Genomic DNA, 21,222 nt, shown 5'->3' with positions numbered 1-21,222 from the left:
GAAAACTGGACTGAAATGTGTTAAAAATGAGAATGGAGAAAAACATAAATATGGCAACGTGGTCAACCAAACACTATGCAGTGTATGGAAGTGCAATACTCAATACTTCTCAGTTATGATGGAGAACCAAAGTGGTAGTGATGAAAACAGAAGTGGTAACTCCAAGAGGAAGAACTAATAAACTTAGCAGCAAAGGACAAACCACAGAAATGAGGTAACAGGAGTTGTTTCAGGATTACTTTTTCAGTTAGACTTAGATTCGGAGTTTGAGTGACAGCAAGCTAAAGAAGAAATATTCCAAAAGCTCATAAAGCACATTATAAGTATAGGAAGTTAATTTATTTATTGGAGAGCATTTATAAATTTTCAATTCACAAACTTTAATGGCTTAGGCTTTGTATCTCACTCACTAAATCAGTGGAATGTAGGCTTATTATTATAGATATGGGTCAATGCATAGAGCAGAAGAAGAAAAATCATCATAGGGTTTCAATCCAGCCTGTTAATTTCTATTAATGAAACCCCTTTGTAAAACTACTTAGAAGATATACAAAAAGAAGATATACAAAATTATGGTTTCAGCATTTTAAAAATCCATAAGTATGGTTTGTATTAGAAAAGTTAATGTAACCATAGTTAAAATGTTCTACACTCAGTGTTTTATGAAATTATTTACATATACTGTTTACCAATACAGAGTACATGCAGGAAACAATTGTGGACACAACAGATATGTCTGTACCTTTCTCAATTATGTTTTCTGGAATACTGGCCTAAATAAATGTTTCTATAAAGTAAATTTTATTTCCAGTAAAGGATTTGAAGTTACTGATAAATTGACTTCTCTCTTATGCTACAGGAAAATATTGTCAATAAAATATAAATTGTTTTAGATTTTCGAGACAGATTTAAATTTATGTTACTATTCACAAAGCAGCATTGCTAAAATAACAAACATTTCTTCTACATTGATTTTTCTGAAATCTTCCCTTCTATTTCATTCACACTTCATCTACAATTTGGAAAGGGAAAAGCCCAAAATTGATAACTTCTACTAGAGGGGAATATAGCTTGATATGAAGTGTTATTAGTGTTGACAATCCAATAATAGAGACACAATTGAAGAATTTACGTGAGTTCTTGAAATTGGCTGAAGCAATTTTCAACACATTATATTTCATTCTTGAACAAAATGAAGGCTATATTTCTTACTTTTTTTTTTTTTTTTTTTTTTTTTTTGCCAGTCCTGGGCCTTGGACTCAGGGCCTGAGTACTGTCCCTGGCTTCTTCTTTGTTTTGCTCAGGGATAGCACTCTGCCACTTGAGCCACAGTGCTACTTCTGGCCATTTTCTACATACATGGTGCTGGGGAATCAAACCTAGGGCCTCATGTATATGAGGCAAGCAATCTTCCACTAGGCCATATTCCCAGCCCATTTCTTACATTTTTTATAAGTCAACATGTAACAGGCAGTAGAGACTTCTCTGAAAGTCACTTGACATTATCCAATGTCATCAACTTCAAAAATCTTAGGCATGGTGATATATAGCTATTTAATAATTGTAAGAACTTGATTTTGCAGCATATAGGCCTGGCAGTAACATTCCATAGTTGCTTAAATGCCTTGTTTTCCAAACTGCCTGTGAGAAGTATCTGGTAGTTATGGGTTTCCTGAGCAGTTAAGGCAACATCTTGGTACAACTACTTAAAGATAATTTAAAAATATATTAAGAACTGTATACACTGCCTTATTATGGAACTGTAACCCCTCTGTATATGACTTTGACAATAAATAAATTATATGTTAATAATAAAAAGAAACCTTGATTAGCTAACTACGCACACACATACTCATGTGTGTATGTACTTTGAGTTTCATTTTAGTTCTTTTTCACCATTTTGTTCTTTTAAGAGGTATTTATTTCTTCAAGAAAAACAAGTCTCTTCCCTTAGCATCTACACATTCTCTCAACAACCTTTTCATTTTCTTTTTTCTGTCTTTCTCTCCCTTTTTTGTTCATTCCCTTTTGCCTTCTGTTGAAACACATTTGTCAGTTAGGTCTTTTACTCCATGTTGCTGAGAATTCCACGTCTACAATGAAATGAATTTTGACAATGTCCCCGCCCACCAAGTCTTCAACATGGGAGGGGGCACTTTTCTTCACAAATACTTGTACTTTAAAAATGTTGCATATTGGTTACATCTTAGAGTAAGTAGTAACTCAGTTGAATTGGGAAACATTTTCACTCAGGCAAAGCCAGGTTTGAGCTCTCTGAGATGAGCCACGATCTGTATCCAGCCATTGAATCACTACGCTGTATTTTGAAACATTAAATCAACAAAAACAAAAACACTAAGCCGGGTGCCAGTGGCTCATGCATAATCTCTACTCAGGAGTATCTGACGATTATAGTTGAGGCCAGCTCCTTTAGGCAAGTACTTGAGCCTCATACCTTCCATTACCCAGCAAAAAGCTAGAATTGGAGGCATGTCTCAAGTTGAGTGGAAACATCAGAGCATGTGTCAAGGCCTGGAGGACAAGCACCTGTTCCAGCACAAAACAAGACAACTAAAGTAACTTTAATGAAGGTAGATGAAGTATTGTTAGTTAAACAATATATAATAAAGTTAGTTAGACAGAGCTACTATTACAAAATACTACTGACTAGGTGTGTAAACCACAAAAAAATAATAAAGGAAAAAAAAACACCATTTTTTTTTTTTTTTTACCATTCTGGAGGCTGGAAGTCTAAGATCAAGGTATCATTAAGACTGATTTTCTTCTGAGGTTTCTCTTCAAAGCTACAGGTGTCTGACTTCTCCATGTGTCATAGTCTTCTCTTTGCACTTGTCAGTCTTAATCTCTCCTATAAAGCCACCAATCATGCTGGATTAGGGCCCAGCCCAATAAGTTCATTTTAACTGAATTTTGTCTTTAAAGAATCCTTCCTCCAAAAATAGCCACATTGTTAGGCACTGAGTGTCAAAAATTCAACCAAAGAATTGTTCACAGGGAAGAATTAAGGACAGAATTCAGTCCATGGCAAATGGGGACTCATTCTCAAATTCATCCTCTCCTTCATTCCTCCTTATTATCATCATCAGGTCAGTGGTGACTAAGAGGAAAGCTGGGGCAGTAGCTAAGGAGATTTGTGCCCTTTATCTTTGCAGCCCAGGCACATGCATAATGTCTAGAAAATGGTTCAGCTCCTTCCAGCCATGTTTGGTAGAAACCCACAGAACGGCCTGTAGAATCATGGAGTGAAATATGACTTACTGTTTGTTTTTTAACCTCATGGTACTCTTTTTTTCCCACCATTCTGTCTGACTTGATTCGATGGGCATCTGTGTTTTGGATCTATGTTCTAGGACAACCCTTCTACTGAGATCTGTTAGAAAACATTTTTTATTGTTGTAAGTTTCTGGAAGCAAATATCCAAACAGCTTTCTTAGAAAAAAGTATATTACTTATTAAGAATTACAGGGGCTGCGAATGTGGCGTAGTGGTAGAGTGCTTGCCTAGCATGCATGAAGCCCTGGGTTCAATTCCTCAGCACCAGAAAAACAGAAAAAGCCAGAAGGGGTGCTGTACCTCAAGAGCTAGCATGCTAGCTTTGAGTAAAAGTAGCCAGGAACAGTGCTCAGGCCCTGAATCCAAGCCCCAGAATTGGCAAAAAAGGAAGGAAGGAAGGAAGGAAGGAAGGAAGGAAGGAAGGAAGGAAGGAAGGAAGGAAGGAAGGAAGGAAGGAAGGAAGGAAGGTAGAAAAAGAAAGGATGAAAGGAAGGAAGGAAGGAAAGAGAAAGGAAAAGAAAAGGAAAGAATTACATTTTTCTAAGGGGGGAAGCACAGAAATGGAGAGACAAAGTGAAAAAATGCACCAATGGTACTCACTGGAAGCTATTGAAAATAAACTATTCAATTTGTGGGTGGGATTGGGAGAGCAAAACTGGAAGAGAGTAAGGGAAGGGGTGACATTGTTCCAAAAGAAATTTACTCATTTACCTGACTTAAGTAACTGTAACCCCTTTGTACATCACTTTTACAACAACAATAAAAATTACATTGAGAAAAAAAATTTATTTTGCATCCATATAAACCCACTTCTCTTTATGGTAACACATTTATGCACTCAGCTAACTACATTTTCAATATTATGAATAAAGTTTTGTTTAACTAATTGGATTTCTCCCCCTAATTGTATGCACAACCAATTACAAGAATGTTCATTTAGCTGGATGTGCTGAAGCAAAGTTGCAATCTATTTGGGAGTTGTAGACTGGGGGATGAAGAGTCAAGGCTAGCTCAGGTATTAAATTTCTGAAGATCCCATCTCACTCAATGTTTGGTTGCTGTGGCAACCAGCACATTGCTGTGTTTTCCTCATTACAGGGAAAGCACAATGGCTGGCCACAGTGGCTTATGTCTGTCATCCCCAGTGATATAAGTAAGCACAAGTTGGAGGATTACAGTTCAGGCAAGGCTGGACATAAAGCAAAAACCCTATCAGGAAAATAACGAAAGGGAGAAAGAGAACTAGGATTGTGGCTCAAGTGATAGAGTGCCTGCCTTTTAGGTACAATGTCCCGAGTTCAATCCTCAGTACTATCCAAAAAGAAGAGGGATTGTTAACCTATCACCACAATCAGTTTTTAAATCCCAATGAGATATTACATTGATGATCAGCCAATGTGATCTCTCCATTAGATATATGCAAATGTAGCAGCATATATGCTCACACCTGCCTGGAAAAAAGGTACAGATTCACACCAAAATCTGACTAGTGCTTAACTTTTGCAGGAGGAATTTAGGAAGTTTTAGTTTTCCTCTTTTATGTTTTTTTTTCAGTAGAAAGAAAGCTCCAGAAATTATGTTTAAAAAAGAGAATTGAAAACATACAAATGATTTGCTTAACACATAAATGGTGAAATTAAATGAACGGTAGCATATTATTCCATGGTCTACTTATTTTTTAAAGTGGCCAAACTTGATACAACCTTAAAAATGGTTGAATTAAAGTTTATGGAGATAGACAGTGAAAGATACTTAAACCTGAACATACAAGCACAAGGCAATCATGGGGAAAAAAAAAAAAACATACCCACAACAAAGTCTCTCAGATTTTCATGGTTTACACAAAGGCAACTGTGCTCTGGTTCAAAGAGAATTGTTTCAGGGCATACTTTATGATTTCTTGTCACCACATTATACTTACCAGATTTATACACACAAGTCTCAGTATCCCCATTTGTAGCACTTGGATGAGATCTACTGCTTCCTCCACATTTGTTAGTGCTAAGCCAGCTCTTAGAGAACACAAATGGAAGACAGGGATAGAAGGTATTAGAAGCTATCTCATAGAATAAGAAAACTGTATAGTCCTGACATAAGATGAGAAACTGCTCTCCTGGTTGTAAAAGAATCCTGAAAAATGGTAGAAATATTAATTCATTCGTTCAATAAATAATTTTGAGATGGAAACGACAGATGCAGTTTTATGTCCTGGGATTGTGAATGAGAATCAGTCAGGCTGCCTGACTTTGTAGGGCTTAGAATTAACTTAGCAGGTTATGTAGACAATAAAGAAGGGAAATAAGCATTATGAGAAATAATTGCCCAATCAACAGAAATAACAAAATCACATGATTCTTTTACAATTAGTTTTAAAAAGGCAATTTTTCTGGTAATATGCAATGAAGAGTGTATTGAATAAAAACATTCATTCGTTTAGGTAATATTGCTTGGAGAGGTTACTTTTTGTTTTACTACTATTATACTTTTATTATATTTAAGTGGATGAACTTAGCATCCAAGAAATCAGTTGTAAGGAGAATGCATCCATGTCTTGTTTTTTTAAACTACTGAGATGAAACACTCAATCAGAACTGAAATAATAAAAATGAACATCCATTCAGAAATTCTTATACAATGAAATCACAAATAATACAAATAATACAAATTCTAATACAAATTCTAATAATAAATTCTAATACAAATTCTAATAATAATACAAATAATACAAATTCTAATACAATTCTAATACAATGAAATTAGCAAATGCTAACTGGCTAGAAGAAAGTAATTTGTATTCTTAGGGACATTTTGTTCTTTAGTTTTATCTCACTGTTAGTCATAAGCACACACATAATCATTTTACTGTTAGTTCCTGCAGTATCTTTGACCTTGTTGCAAATATCACAAAATTGCTCAACCTTTACTCAGCCCCTATAGTGCCATTATAAACCCATTTTTCAAGAATTACAAGTAGAAAGATGATGAAAAAAAAGAAAAACAAATTTTGTCACTTGTGAAATATGCCCACATCCAACCTTCACTAACCCCATTGTGTAAAACATTCAGAATATTATTAAGAGAGAGCTTACGAGTGTAAATATACTTATTCTCAATGAAATCAACACCATCCAACTGATTTGTAACTACTCCCTTAATGCTGCTATAAACTTTATTGCAGCGAAAACACTGGTTCTACAGATTGCTTTCCTCTTCCTCAGGATGTGTTTGACCTTCGTGGCATTGCCACTATAAATCTCATGGCCCAACAACCCCTTGTCTGCAAGTGATTTCAAGCACTGTCATAAAAATGAAACAGACAGACTTAATTTGAGTTCCAGACTTGAGGAAACTCAACTAAAATATTAGCATAATTTCACCGAAGACGGAGGAAATTGTTAAAATATGTGTATTAGAGAAGGTTTGCAATTTGATCCAGCTTTTTTTTTTTTTTCCTGGCTCTTGGGTGCCACCCAGTGATTAGTTTAATGGCAGGTTTCCGAAAGAGTCTATGGTGCACAGATAATCGCAGGAGAGTGCAAACAAGAATGTTAAGGGAAGTGAAGGGATAGAGTCCTAAATTAACTTTAGCAATAAAAATAAAAAAAGAACACCTCTCTGTTGCCCCATCTAGAAGAAGCAGAACCCTGATTATGTGTGATGTTCCTTCCAGACATGGGAGATGATTTTGTTTATGGATTACCAAGTGAACTAATTCAGCAGTGATACTCACTAGACACTATGTTGGAAAAGAACTACACAACTTGAGGGAGAGGGGAATCAGGAGGGAACAAACTGAGAAAAAATGAGGGGAGGGGTGACACTGCTCAAATAGAAATGTACTCACTCTGTGACTTATGCAACTATAACCCTCCGCATATCAACTTTACAATAAGAATTTAAGTTAAAAAAAAAAACACAGCAGGTTGTTGTTCCTTAGCCACACAGAGAAGAGGAGCGGCTGAAGAAATCCCTACATAGCTCAGGCCCACTGCTCCATACTGCCCAGTGCCCAGTGCCTCACCCCAAAGCTACGCCCTCCACAAAAATTAAAAGGTATCATTGATGGTTGTTTTATTAACTAGGTTCTCTTCATCCCTTCTTTACTCCCTCACTCTCTCTCCTTATCTCTTTCAATAATTGTTATGACACACTTAACAGCATATAACTGAGGACTTGTGTCATTTGCAGGGTTGAGGGGGCAGTAGTGAAGCAATATATACCCCAATCAATGGGCACTCTGTTTTGCTCGAAAAAATGCGTGGATTTGTAACTGTGGATATGCATGTATAGATATAATAAGCAGCATTGCCTCTTCAGTCTCTTCATACACATTTTTTTCTTTTTTTGGCCAGTCCTGGGGCTTGGACTCAGGGCCTGAGCACTGTCCCTGGCTTCCTTTTGCTCAAGGCTAGCACTCTGCCACTTGAGCCACAGCGCCATTTCTGGCCGTTTTCCATATATGTGGAACTGAGGAATTGAACCCAGGGCTTCACGTATACAAGGCAGGCTCTCTTGCCACTAGGCCATATTCCCAGCCCTTCTTTAGTCTCTTTATTGTTTATCTGTTTCCGAGGCACTAACCTTTTAAAGGGACTTGATTCTAAATGTGTTAATGAAATAAGAATGAAGACTAAGTTGTTTTGGCTTTGATTTATCCTTTGGCCAATTGTAGTCATTTTATTTACTGTCTATATATTCTAGGCTTATGTCATTTAAAATGTCCAGTTTATAAACATATATTATTATTATCTCTGAAGGATCTGTATGATCAGCAATTCTCATTTGTAAGTAGCACTGATGATTCACCTCTAGGAAATCTGGCTCATCATCAAATCTAAGGCCCAAGTAGCACACATATACTTTAAAAACAAACTAACATTCCAACAACTGGTTTCAGGGGCTGGGAATGTGGCTTAGAAGTAGAGTGCTTTCCTGGCATGTATGAAGCTCTGGGTTCGATGCCTCAATACCACATAAACAGAAAAAGCCAGAAGTGCCACTCTGGCTCAAGAGGTAGAGTGGCAACCTTGAGCAAAAGAAGCTTAGGGACAGGTGAAGAGGAGGAGGAAGAGGGGGAGGGGGAGGGGGAGGAGGAGGAGGAGGGGGAGGGGGAGGAGGAGGAGGAGGGGGAGGAGGAGGAGGAGGAGGAGGAGGACTGATTTCAGTCTTTTTCAGGGGAGATGAGAGAAGAGAGGATAGTTTACTGGGGTTTGAACATTTGAAGTCAGGCCCTGGTCCTTTCTGTTTTTGGCAGTTTTTTCAGATAAGGACATTCATTTTTCTCCATGCTGGCAATGGACCACAATCCTCCTATCTATGCCTTCTGAATCACTAGAATTATAGGAACAGACTCATTCCTGGCTTGTTTATTGAGAAAGGACCTCACTAACTTTTTTTTCTCTAGCCTTGAACTACAGATCCTTCCAAACTTGACCTCCCAAGTAGCTGGGATTGCAGGCATAAATTACTACACCCAGATGACTTCAGTCTTAATACAGATGAAACAAACTAGCCTAGTCTCAATATGGATTAAATAAAATATTACATTAGCTAATTTCCATTTTTTAGCATTGTTGGTTTTGGAAATGCATTTTGACTTTCTATAAAATTGCAAGTAGGAGTTGGAAATGCAACCAGTTTGTAAATTGGACATTAACTGTATATATAATTTGCTGGGAAAACCAATCAAAATTTTACTTACCACAAAATCTGATATTTTAAATCTATAATTTCTGAGCTTAATTCCAGCTCTGTTTATTTACATAAACATTCATGAAGGTTAATTCTTTTACCTCATAAATGCCGGCAGCCAAGTCTTGCTTTGGGTTTAGCCAATGCTAAATTGAGTACTTTATTGAAGTCCTGGGTTTCTATATTTTAAAGAGTGAAGGAAATAACTAGAGAGATTTCTAGCTCAGGCACTAGCGTGGCTGTACTTCTTCAAAGAAACGTTCAGTGAACATCTAATTTCACAAGGATTTCATACACTGAGAGAAACTAGCCATCAAATTCATCCTCAAGTAAGAAATGCACTAACACATTGAATAAAATTATTTTAGACACTGTAACTGATTGCCAAAAGAAAGTTTGATTAGCATATAATCATTATTGGTCTAAAAATAATGGGTCAAAATGTCTATTTGCTGGTTGACCATTGGCAATAATGGTTCTCCTAAAATGAAAAGATTTAGTTTTCATTATATTAATGAGTCAGTGGTTTTCCTGTTTTGTTTTTATAGGAGGAAAGTATAATTTTAGTGTTTCTTCAAACATTTGAGAGACTGTTAGACAAACTGTCAAAGAAAGGGATAGATAAAGCCCGTATTTTATATCATCTAAATAAAACTTTATGATGACAAAGGCCATTACTGTTTTTCTAATTCTCAATGATGCAGTAATACAACATGGACTCCAAAGGAGAATGGCGTATGCCCCATGGCATATAGCTCATCTGAACTCTGGAAGGACTATTGACTTCCTCTAGAGAAGATCAGATCTCAAAGGTCCAAATATGTATACAGTATTTAATTAACAACAACCAACTCCAAAGATGATAGCTTTGCAATCTGACAATCCTGACTTTATAGTTTAAGTCAGCATGCTTTTTGCTGCTTTGAAGAAAGTATTTACCTTTTTTATGCCTAATCAGCCATCATCATATCAAAGAAGTCTTCATTCTCCTCCCTCCTCTCCTCTTTAGCTTTTCTTGCTTCATTCTTCTTTGACTTTTTTTTTTAATACATTTGTGTCCTGGTAGTTTCCACCAGCTCTGTGAGATCTTTTTTTTTTTTTTCTGAACAATTACTTACGTATTGTCAAAGTGATGTACAGATGGGTTACAGTTTCATACGTAAGGCAGAGGGTACATGTCTTGTACATTTTGTTACCGAGCTCTTAATAAGCATTAACTTGAATTAATTAACTTTGGGAAGGCCTCATTTTGCTCTCTGAAATTTACTTGTTGTTCTGTTGTTTATTTTGGGGATTAGATGAGCTGTGCTTGTCTTCATTTTGGAGGGGGAAGGGAGGGACTACTGTCATGGAATTCCTAGGACAGAGTGAATAATAAAGAACAGGGATTTGTTTCATACTGTTCTGGAGACTGATAATCCAAGATCTCTACACCTGATGAGGACCTTCCAACTGCGCCAGCTCATGGTAGAAAGTGAAAGGGCAAGAAAGTTATGCCCCTTCCTTTTTAAGCTTTTTATCAAGAACCAGCTAACATACACTCCCGTGATAATGGTAACCATTCATGAGGCAAAGCCCTCACCATCTAATCACCTCTTTGGTCCCACCTTTCAACAGAGTCACATTGGGGATTAAGTTTCCAGAACATGAACATTGGTGAACATAAGCCACAGCAGTACTTTGTGCTTTCTCACCCTGGTTACAAGGTAGAGCAGTTTTGCTTTTGGGCAATGCTCAACTGTATATCCCTAATATATATTACAAATATCAAAAACACAGTAAAATTCCTTCATGTTCCATGAGCGGCTAAAATGGCCTGTTAGATTGAGTAATTTATTCATCCAACATTTATTCCGTGCATATAGAGGCTACTCTGAGGCTTTCTGAAAGCTCCCTTTATCTGCACGTCCTAACCCTTCATTCTTCTGGGGCTAGACTGCTCCTGAGGTCAGACCACTGCTTCAGCTTGAATCCAGACTGAAATCCTAAAGTAGACTTCTACATCATTAAGAACATTCTTAATTTCTACAACTTCTTGGCAGGGGAATTACTCTATTTCGTCTTTTCCTGGCAGGACAGACCTTCTTTCTTGAGCATTTTCATCTAGACAGTTATTTTCCTAAGGGAAAATTACATCAAAAGGCTCCATTTTAATTATAGCAGCAGAAATCTTTGTTCTAGCCCCTTAGAACAGATCTCTTATCCAGATCTCTTGCTTGTAATATGAGAAAACTGAGTGGAGAAAGCAGCCACTAAAATATATTTTTGTCTTAGACACATAAGCAGCCATAAGTCTGGATTGAGTTAGCCTAGGTACCTACTGATTTGTTTCTCAGCCAAATGGATTCTTCCCCACCCCCACCCCATTCAGATGTAGAGAGAAATCGCATCAATCTCTTCTAACAGCTGTCCTCACTGAATTTTTCAGTTAGCAGCACTCAGTAGGCCAATTATTTGCTCCAGAAAAATGAAGTCTGATGGTGACAACCTGGCAAGCTTCTATACTCAGTTCCCAGAATCCCACTTACAATTGTCCATGACAACACACCTGGATTCCTTATGTCATGATTAAATGGCCCCCAACTTCCTCCCAGTATCTTATGTCTCTGATGAAAGGAAGAAGCACTGAGAACCATTTTAGCTGATTTATCACAATCCCAAATTGATTCTGGAAAACTCATATGGTGCTTGGGCCAAGCTTTCTTAACTCACTCTCACAGAAAAACAACAATGCTTCCCACCTTTGCTGTGGAAACTAAGAAATCCTGATACCAAGATAGCACAATGATCATTTTCAGCCAGTGCAGATGATTTGCAAATGGAACTTATTGTGGCCAAAGTAATTCATGCTTATTATTTTGGAATACCCTTCATCTCTCTGGTGGTTTCTTTACTAAACTAGGTCTCCATAGAAAATGAAAGGCACAAAATATCAGAATGATTTTTCCTTTTTATGAATCAGCATAGATTGTATAAAAGGGTTTTAATGTAATTTTAAAAATATGTAGGCACAATGTTCCTTGATTAGATTCACCTCCTCTATTATATTCTTATGCCCCTTCTCTTTTAAGTAATTTTCAGTTGCTTCCATTATACTATCTATCTATATATGAATCTATATAAATGAAGGTCATGGCCAATCCCCAGCATCTCCTGAATCTTAAATCAGCCTATTATTTTATTTTCTATAAGAGAGGGTTGGCTAGGGTTTCTTTTAATATTAAAATGTGTATTGGTAACATTACATCACAATCTTGGATCCTCAAGGAAAATTAATCCAGCATTTATTACAGTTCATTAGAGCTGTGAGGGGTTATGCAGTCATAAATACTTAATGAAAAATAAAACAGAGATATTTAGAGTCTGGAAACACACACACACATATCAACAGAAGATATACATGTGCGTATGTGTAGATATGTATATATGTAGTATACACAACAAGCACACACATACACACACACAAACACTGACATCCTCTTAGGATTTCCTGACTTAAAGTTGTATTCCACTTCCCCCTGTGCCTCTGTCACTATGTCAAACTTTCCCTCTTATAAGTCCTACAGCTGAACTGGATTTGGGGCCCAACCTAATCCAGAATAACCTAATTTTAACTTTATTAAGTTTATCCAGGTCCCATGGCTACATAGTGCCACATTCACAGGTTCTTGGTAAATGGTTCTTTGGGAGATACTTTCTATTTTCCTTATCTGTGCTTCTCTTTACATCTTAGTCACCACCACCCAATTCAGATCTTCATCATCCCTCATTTTTCATCTGACTATTTCACTCACCTCCTACCAAATCATCTTCCAATATCTATAATGATTTTTCTAAAATGCAAATTTCACCACCTCTCTCTCCATTTCAAAAAGCTTTCTGTCCTTTGCCATCTCACTGATAGGTCTTTTTGCCAACACACACACAATGGATGACTTTTCTGACTAGAGTATGTAATTGGTATTTGGACTGAATGACCTCCACTTAGTAAATTTAATCTACTTCAACTTGTACATTTTTTGCATTATTCCTACTAACATTATTTTCAACTCACCACTGATTTTACCAAAGAGATGTTTTCAGTTTTATGTCTGAAGAAGGTCTTCTTAGCTCTTCTTTTGCCCTTTGTCTTTAATAACTGATCACCTCTTTCAATCCTTACCTTCCTTCTTGGAAGAAGACATGGTGTCAGCTTTTACCTTAAAGATGACATGACTTTGCTTTATCCTTGGTATTTGAAGGAATTTAATTGGCTGAGGTAGGACAAGCCTGACAGATCCAAGTATACTTCAGGTAATAACATGACATGATCATTGAAATCAGTTCTATCTCAAAAAATCCAGGATATATGGCTACCCTAAAGGAATATAACAATGTACTGAAAGCTTTTTCTTTTTATTATTTTGTATTTTCCAAATTTTTCATACAATGAGAAGGCACTGTCATAAAGAAAAGATACGTAACTCATGGCTGCAATTCTCCTTATACCAGGATAATATTTTTAAAGGCAAAGCTACCATCTATTACTCACAGTATTTGGAGTAATGCTCATATTTTTAATATGACCACTAAGTTCCTTCATGTCTTGTTCTGTTTCCTTGGACCTGATTCAGTACTTCCTCAAAAATAATTTTTATAATGAATCAATAAGTGAATAACTGAATGAAAATTTTACAACCTAAATAATATTTCTTATCATTAAGATTATTTCAACAAACAAGTCTTATTTGGAATGATAAGGTCTGTAAAGCACAAAGTTAACAGCTTGCTCAAAGTAACACACGTGAAGCATAAATATCTAAACTTCAAATCTTGTTGACTGATGAGCTCAGTTTCCTAACTCAGCTCTTCCATATCTGTCAACTTTTAGTTTCCAAAGACATTGGCCTGATTTACTTGTCAATGCGTGATTAATCAGCATCTAATGCCCATAGGATACATTCTGTATTTGTAACCATTGATCTACCAAAGGTAATGTCCTGTGTTCATTATTTCTGTTGTAAACCTGTTAGAAGCTAAATGGCTATCTCTCCATTCTGTCTTTATAATGAATAAACATAATGTCTATGCCTTAGGCTCAGAGATTTGGAAATAGGATACATATAAAGGACATTTGCTCTTTCATTGCTTATTTTATGTACTCTTCCAAATGCTATTAGTACACCATTAACAGGCACATGATGAAGAACAAGAAGATAAGCACGAGGAGGAAGAGGAAGATGAGGAAGAAGAGGAAGGAGGAAAAAGAGGAAGAGGAGAATGAGAAAGAGGAGGAGGGGAAAGAAGAAGAGAAACAACACAAAACAAATGCCCAAGAACTTGTCATATTAAAATAAAAAGACTAATGACTGTCAACTAGCAGTAAGGAGAAACTGAATCCAAAACAACATGACCTCTCAGTACTACTTAAAGCTAAGACAACAAAGTCATTGGAAAAATATACAAACGGAAATATTTTACCTAATGTTAGAGGGAGGTGAAAGGAGCAAATTTGGTGAGACTGATTTTCTTTTTCTTCATGATAGGATAGCAACACACACAAATCAGTATTATTGTTCTGTTGCCTTGATACAGTAGTCAAACTGCTTTGTTCCAGTCCACATAAGCTTCGTGTCAGTTTGCCAAGAGCATTAGAGAGCACTATAGGGAATATTGAAGTAAGCCTGGTTCTTGTGGGTGGATGAAATAAGGAATTTCAGAGACCAAAATCCCTTGGTTCTCCTCCTTACTTCCTGGCTTTCCTATTCTCAGAATTTCCCCACATCCTCATCCAATTTCTCTCCCACATCCACTTCTTTTCTCCTATTCCACTGTAATCTTTCTACTCAGTCCCTTGCTCCCATTCGGAAACGTTGGTGAATCAATTAACTGGCTCCCACCTCACCCCACTAACATTTGTCAATAGCTTTCTTCACAAGTCCCTTCTATTCAACCAACAAGCTATGGCCAGCAAGCTATCACTTCCTCATCCAAACCCAGCTTTGTCTTGATCCTACCATTTCCTTGAACTACCCCGCATGTTTTCCAAGTTTCTCTTTCAGTCCAGTTCCAGACTTCTGGAAAGTTGATTGTCCAAATTCACAGACCACATACGGATACGATCCTCCCAATTTCTTGAAATATCTCCCTCCCAAACTCACCTTGATTTGGGTGAGTTGCTCATTGTTCTGGTTCTGTTATTACCATGACTTATTTATTTACTTGTTATTCCCTAGAGAAGTGTGATCCATAGGCTCTATCTTGAGCCTTCCAGTCCTGTTTGCAGGGTCCTTTTTTTTTTCTTCCTGTTCCTCTGCCTCATTTTTATGGTAATCTCATCCACTTTCAACTACTAATTTACGTGTCTCATATGCTCCTGGATACATTTCACTTTCTAACTTGGTTTTAAAATCATTTATTATTTGCTTACCGAATTTATTGAATATATAGTTACCAAATGTCGACCATGTGAGCTAAGATGAAGGTTAAGCAAGTATCAAAATATAATGGTCCAAATAAGGTAGATGTTGATTTTTCCTCCTACTTAACAGAAGAGTGTCTTTTTCTCTAACATCATTTGGTGACCAAAGACCCACACAACTTTTGGCTCTGACCTCCCCAAATATGCCAACTTCTGTGTAGACAGAGTTGGATTATTTTTCTGGTGGCTTGCAAAAGAGGAGAGAGAAAATGAAAAAGTGCATGCCCCAAGTTTTAAGAGTAAGCCTAAGAATGAGTTAAATTACTTCAGCTCACAAGCCATCACATTGATCTAGTAACTGCTCCCTTAGTTGGAAGCCGGGATGTAGTTTCTAACTGGAGCCCCCAGCATTCTGCTGTACTGTATTTCCATGGAAGAAGGGAAGAACATATTGGGTGAGGAAGAAATAGTAGCCAATCACTCTTATCAGAAGTAGGCATTGTGTTGAGCACTGAAATTCATTAAACTGGAATAGCTTTCATATTTTCTTAAAATGTTGTTTGTACATATGACACTATATATGACACTCTCACCCGTCCAGCTACCCTGGTTTTAAAACCAGACATTGTGATATGTAATTACTCTTTCTTAACTCCTTCTTTTGGAATTTCTCCAAACATTATGTGATCTTCTTCTATTGTATTTCTGGTTTATCCCCATCTTTCTGTACCATCCCCAAGAACTTTTGAAGGGCCAATGTTCTTACTATGCATTTCAGTGGTGGAAGGGATCTCCTGTGTCTAGTCTTGCTCAGTGCTTCAACCATCCCTCAGTCATTTTCCTGAAACAAGCTCAGCTTCGATGTATAAAGGCAGAATATGTGGTCTGCTCAGGAAGGCATTTTGTGTACTGCATGTCTTTGACTAGGATGGGTGGCACTGGCTAAGATCAGCTCCCAACTCACTTCCAGCCAGTGGCCCTGAGATGGTCCTCATTGAGTCACAATACATGTTCTGAATTTTTCTCCTCTGCACATTTATCCCTGCCTTTCTTTGCAAGGTCTGTCTAGATCCAAAAGTCCAAACACTATTAATATTTTAAGGTCTAGTTTAAATTCTGTTTTTTTCTGAAAAACTTTTCTTCTTTTAGAATAGAGTTCTTTCTTCCTCCTCTAACTTTACAAAAAGTCTTATCTGTACCTCTCTAGTGACCAATGTAGCATGCATATATATATATATATATAATATATATACCTATAATATATATATTCCATCTTTCATGGTAGTTTCCTTAACTTGGGGATGAAGACTAAATGTCTGTGTATTCTATTTAGTTATAAAATTGCTCTTATCACATGCCACAACTTAAAACTGAAAGATTAAATAGTTGAAGGATAAGTTAAACAAAATAAAAAGTATGGTTACTAATGAACAGAGCCTAGTAGGAATATACATCATTTTCACTGAAGGATTGACAAGCCTTTAGTTATCAATGGAGCAAATTTTCATTCAGAAACATTAATAAGGTTTGGCCCACTCATTTAAGGTGACCAATTTGGAGTAAGAGTAGAGAATGTCTTGGTCTTAAATGTTTAGTACTAGTAATATAAGTTAAAAGAATTATAAAAAAATGCAAATATTTTCTTCAACCAGATATACTTGTCTAAAATGCTTGTGAGATTCTATGAAATATTAGAGGGATTTTCATGCCATATTTTTCCAGTGAAGCCTACAAATGTTGAAATCATTTTCATTCAAACTAATATAGTATTTTCAGTCATAGTTAAAACTCAGAAAGCTTACTAGAAAGACTCTTTTCATAGGATTTTCCAACTGAACTTTATAGCCTGGCGAGATTACAATTCTTAAGATAATTTCCCCCTAATGTCCAACAATTTTCCAAGCTAGTACTCCAACTCTTTTGACATTTATGTATCTGAAACATTGCTAAGATAAAATGAGCATTTCACTTCTAACAATTCCTATATTTGCCTCTTCTGGAATTAGAACAACATTTTAAAGTGGCAGAATCTCATAAATGTTTCATGGGAAATAAGAAAAACATGCTATAAAAACCACCAAAGCGTGAGATAAGAAGGGAAAGGAAGGAGTGGGTGATCAATGAGGTCCTTTGGGATGGTGATGGAATAAGTTCTAAGCCTTGGGCCAGATTTTCACAACTCATAGCAACTTTCTGGCCATAGGTCAGACAATTTTGGAAATTGATTTAGCTCTCTCCGGAACCATACCACCATTTCCTACAGGGTAAATTTGGCCATTTCTATATAACCTACAGCTTATTCTGACACTCTATAGACTTAGGTAAAAGTGGCTTCTAATTAAATATGATATGCAAATGAGCTCACCCTATATGAAGCTCAGTATCATTATCTGTTAAAAATGTCCTTAATAAGGACTTCAGCTGTATTAGTGATGGTTTGTGAGCTTTTATCTTTTTTTTCTGAATGTTTGAAATATTTTTATTATACACTTAATATGTGACTAGATTATACACAAGGGCTGTTTTGTTTCATTTTGTGTTACTGGACACTGAACTCAGGGTTTCATACTCTCCTTGAGCTATGTGCCCAGTACTTTTGCTGTTAGTGTGTTTATTAGATAGACTCTTGCACTTTGTCTCAGCCTTGAGTCATGATCCTTCTAAATCCACTTCTTGAGTCATACAGGAATGTAATACTACACTTCCTTCTCATGCACAAGGTTGGTAAAATGCAAGAAAATACTGAATGCAAACCATCCATCTCACAACTTAGGAACTGATCATTATTTGCTGGACGTTGCTGGCTCATTCCTGCAATCCTAGCTACTCATGTGGCTGAGATTTGAGGATCATGGTTGGAAGCCAGGCTGAGGAGAAAAGTCCCCATGAGACTCTTACCTCCAATTAATCACTCAAAAATGAAAAGTGGAGCTATGCCTCAAGTGGTAGAGTGCTCGCCTTGAGCAAAAGAACTCAGGGACAGTGCCTAAGCTCTGAGTTCAAGCCCCACGACCGACAAAAAAAAGAATTTATAATTATTAGTGCAAAATTGATGATGCTATAGCTAATAATTACTAGATCTCATTATCAGTATTTAGATATAGAGAAAAGGATATATAGGGGCTACATGGGGATGGGGAGGAAAGAAATGATTTACAGAAACAATAAGACCTGACTTGCATCATCTGTGCTTTAAGTATCCTACTTTGTGTAGAACTTACACATGAACACACACTGAATAGGGCTATGCAGGACTTTAAAAAAGCAGCAACTCACATTTCAGCCTAGGATGACAGAGTGCCACCAGTTTGTTATTTAAGACAAAGTCTTTCAGGGCCTATTTTCAGAAACCCAGGGACTTGTTTGTGACAAGTCTTTCCCCTCCTGCCTACAAATACCACTTTGTGCCATTCCCTTGACATAAATGTAAGTTAAAACAAAATGTGCAGAAACCACTGAATTGATGAGTTAACAAAACACACATGAGCACCAGGAAATTAACATGACGATTGGTCCAGGTTGACATGAGGCACAATAGCGTTCTGCTCCATGTGGTTTTCTGGCATGCTTATTAGACTCTTGGGCATGGATATGCCTTTACCTGGAGATTTAGATAGTCAAATTGATACTCCCAAGCCAGAGCATGCTATTTGTAATAAAAGCAGTCTTTGTGTGTACAAAGTAAAACTGGAAGCTGTATGCACTTGTAAACCACCACTGGCTTGCACATTATTTGTATTTTGCTCTCCGATGGAAATAAGGCATTTAAATTTAATATATTTCAGCCTATTTTTTTTAATGGCGGGATTCTGTCAGCCTAATCTCATTACACATGTAGCCATTACAGTCAAAATGAGTTTCCTCTGCATAAGTTTGGGTGAGTTTCAAAACCAATTCTCAGAGGAAAAGAGTCATTATGCTAAAGTAGTATGTTACTAAAAAGAGCTTCCTATTATACTGGGGTATTCATATTTATGTTTGCTTAACCCATAGGGTGATGAAATGAATAATCCAAGTTTTGTTCAATTCAGAATTGAACTAAATAAAAGAAGGGAGACACAACATATGCAATGCATGATGTTAATATCTTTTTAACAGCTCTAATAAGAGAAAGAAAGAGCCTTGGAAAAGAATCTATATTCATGATTCTTCCCTCTTGCTCCTATCTTATAACCTACCGTCTCTTCATTAGATATCCTATCTGATACTCACATTTTTGTCTGTGTATCTTCGGGATGGACTTTTAGAATGAGAGGTGGATCAAGTGATAAATGTTCTTGAATTTGTCAAAGATGTTTCTGAATTGTCACCTATAGGCAGCTTAGCATCTATCTTCCTTCAAATATTGCATGACAATACTTGTTCCACTATGCCCTTGCCAACAGAATATGTTGACAAACCTTTTATATTTTTGCCACTCTATTAGATGATAAATATTATCTTAGTAGTATTTTAATTCCCCTTTCCCTCAGTATATCAAAATTTGGCCACCTTTTCATTTAGCTAAGTCAGTTACATATTTTTAAACTTGTTTATACCTGTAATTATTTGTTCCATAAAGTTGTTTATTTTTTCTACTTAGAAATTTCTCAAGTATCAAGAACTTGTCCTTGAATATAAAATTTCCCAGTGCTTTCTTTCTCTTGTACATCATTTATGGATTTTAGAACATGTAAAAATTTTAATTTTTATGTAGTTGAATTTATCAGTTGCTTGTATTATTGCTTTCCCATTCATGAAATGGGAAATGGAGGAATATTTGTGCATTTTTTTCTGGTAAGTGTATGTCTTTTTTTTTTCATTTCACTTTTCAGAATATTTAAATCTATGCTCTAGTTCCATATCTGTCTTTTCTGACATGAAATTTCTGCTACTATCTTAATAAGTTCTTCATGCCAAAATAAACTCTTACCTTTACAGATTTAAATGTACCTGTCTACCTAGAGTAAAAAATAACTATTTTTACTGTCTAATATGAAAGCTAGTTAACTTTCAAAATCTTAAATTTAAGGAAGAATTTTTAGAAAAAAAATAGCTTTGTGTCTTTCCTATTGCTGTCTGAGTTTCCCAGAACTGTATATTAATATCTGAATATGGCAAAAATGGCTCTATGCCTAAACATTTGGGCTCCACAGAAGGAGATACACTTGTCTGGAGTCTAGAGACGAGAGGACTCAGAACCTTTGGGGTGAATTCAGCAATCTTTTGTCTCGAAGATGGAAATGTGTTTGTTTCTACTTCCTGAGTTAAAATAAGAAGGATGGGGGTGTTGCACACATTACATATTCAAAGAAGGATAACTTGAAATATTGCTGCCTGTGATGATCAACTTGGGTAACTCAGAAGGAAACCAGAATCTGTCCAGGAAAATAAACACAGCTCTAGATATTTCATATTGAAAGAACTAACACAGGGAATTGGAGGCATCTCTAACATGAAAAGTTGAACCATGTATATTGGGAGAGCCATTTGCAAGAATCTCAGCCTGGAAGTGAGATTCACAAAAGCTTACAAGAAAGAGATCAGGAAATTCTTGCTGTCACTTAGCCAATCTCACTCTGAACTTCAAAGCTTCCCACTACTGTTGGCAAAAGAATTAAGTCTAATCACCTTCTTTCTATTCCATTGTCAAATTTGGCATAACTGTTTCTCCATGGCACAATCTAAATTGTAAGTATTAGGAAAGTGGGAACCTAGAAAATTTGCAGATCTCGTCCCATTTGTGTGCACTCTCCCTCTCTCTCTCCCTGTATCTCCATCAGTAAAGGCTGATACTAATTCAACTTGTGTGGCTTTTAGGAAAAACCTTTTCCCTCTCTCATTTGAATTTATTTCAT

The sequence above is a fragment of the Perognathus longimembris genome, chromosome 12, assembly GCF_023159225.1.
Source record: "Perognathus longimembris pacificus isolate PPM17 chromosome 12, ASM2315922v1, whole genome shotgun sequence".
NCBI lineage: Eukaryota > Metazoa > Chordata > Mammalia > Rodentia > Heteromyidae > Perognathus > Perognathus longimembris.
Note: the sequence above shows the minus strand (reverse complement) of the source record.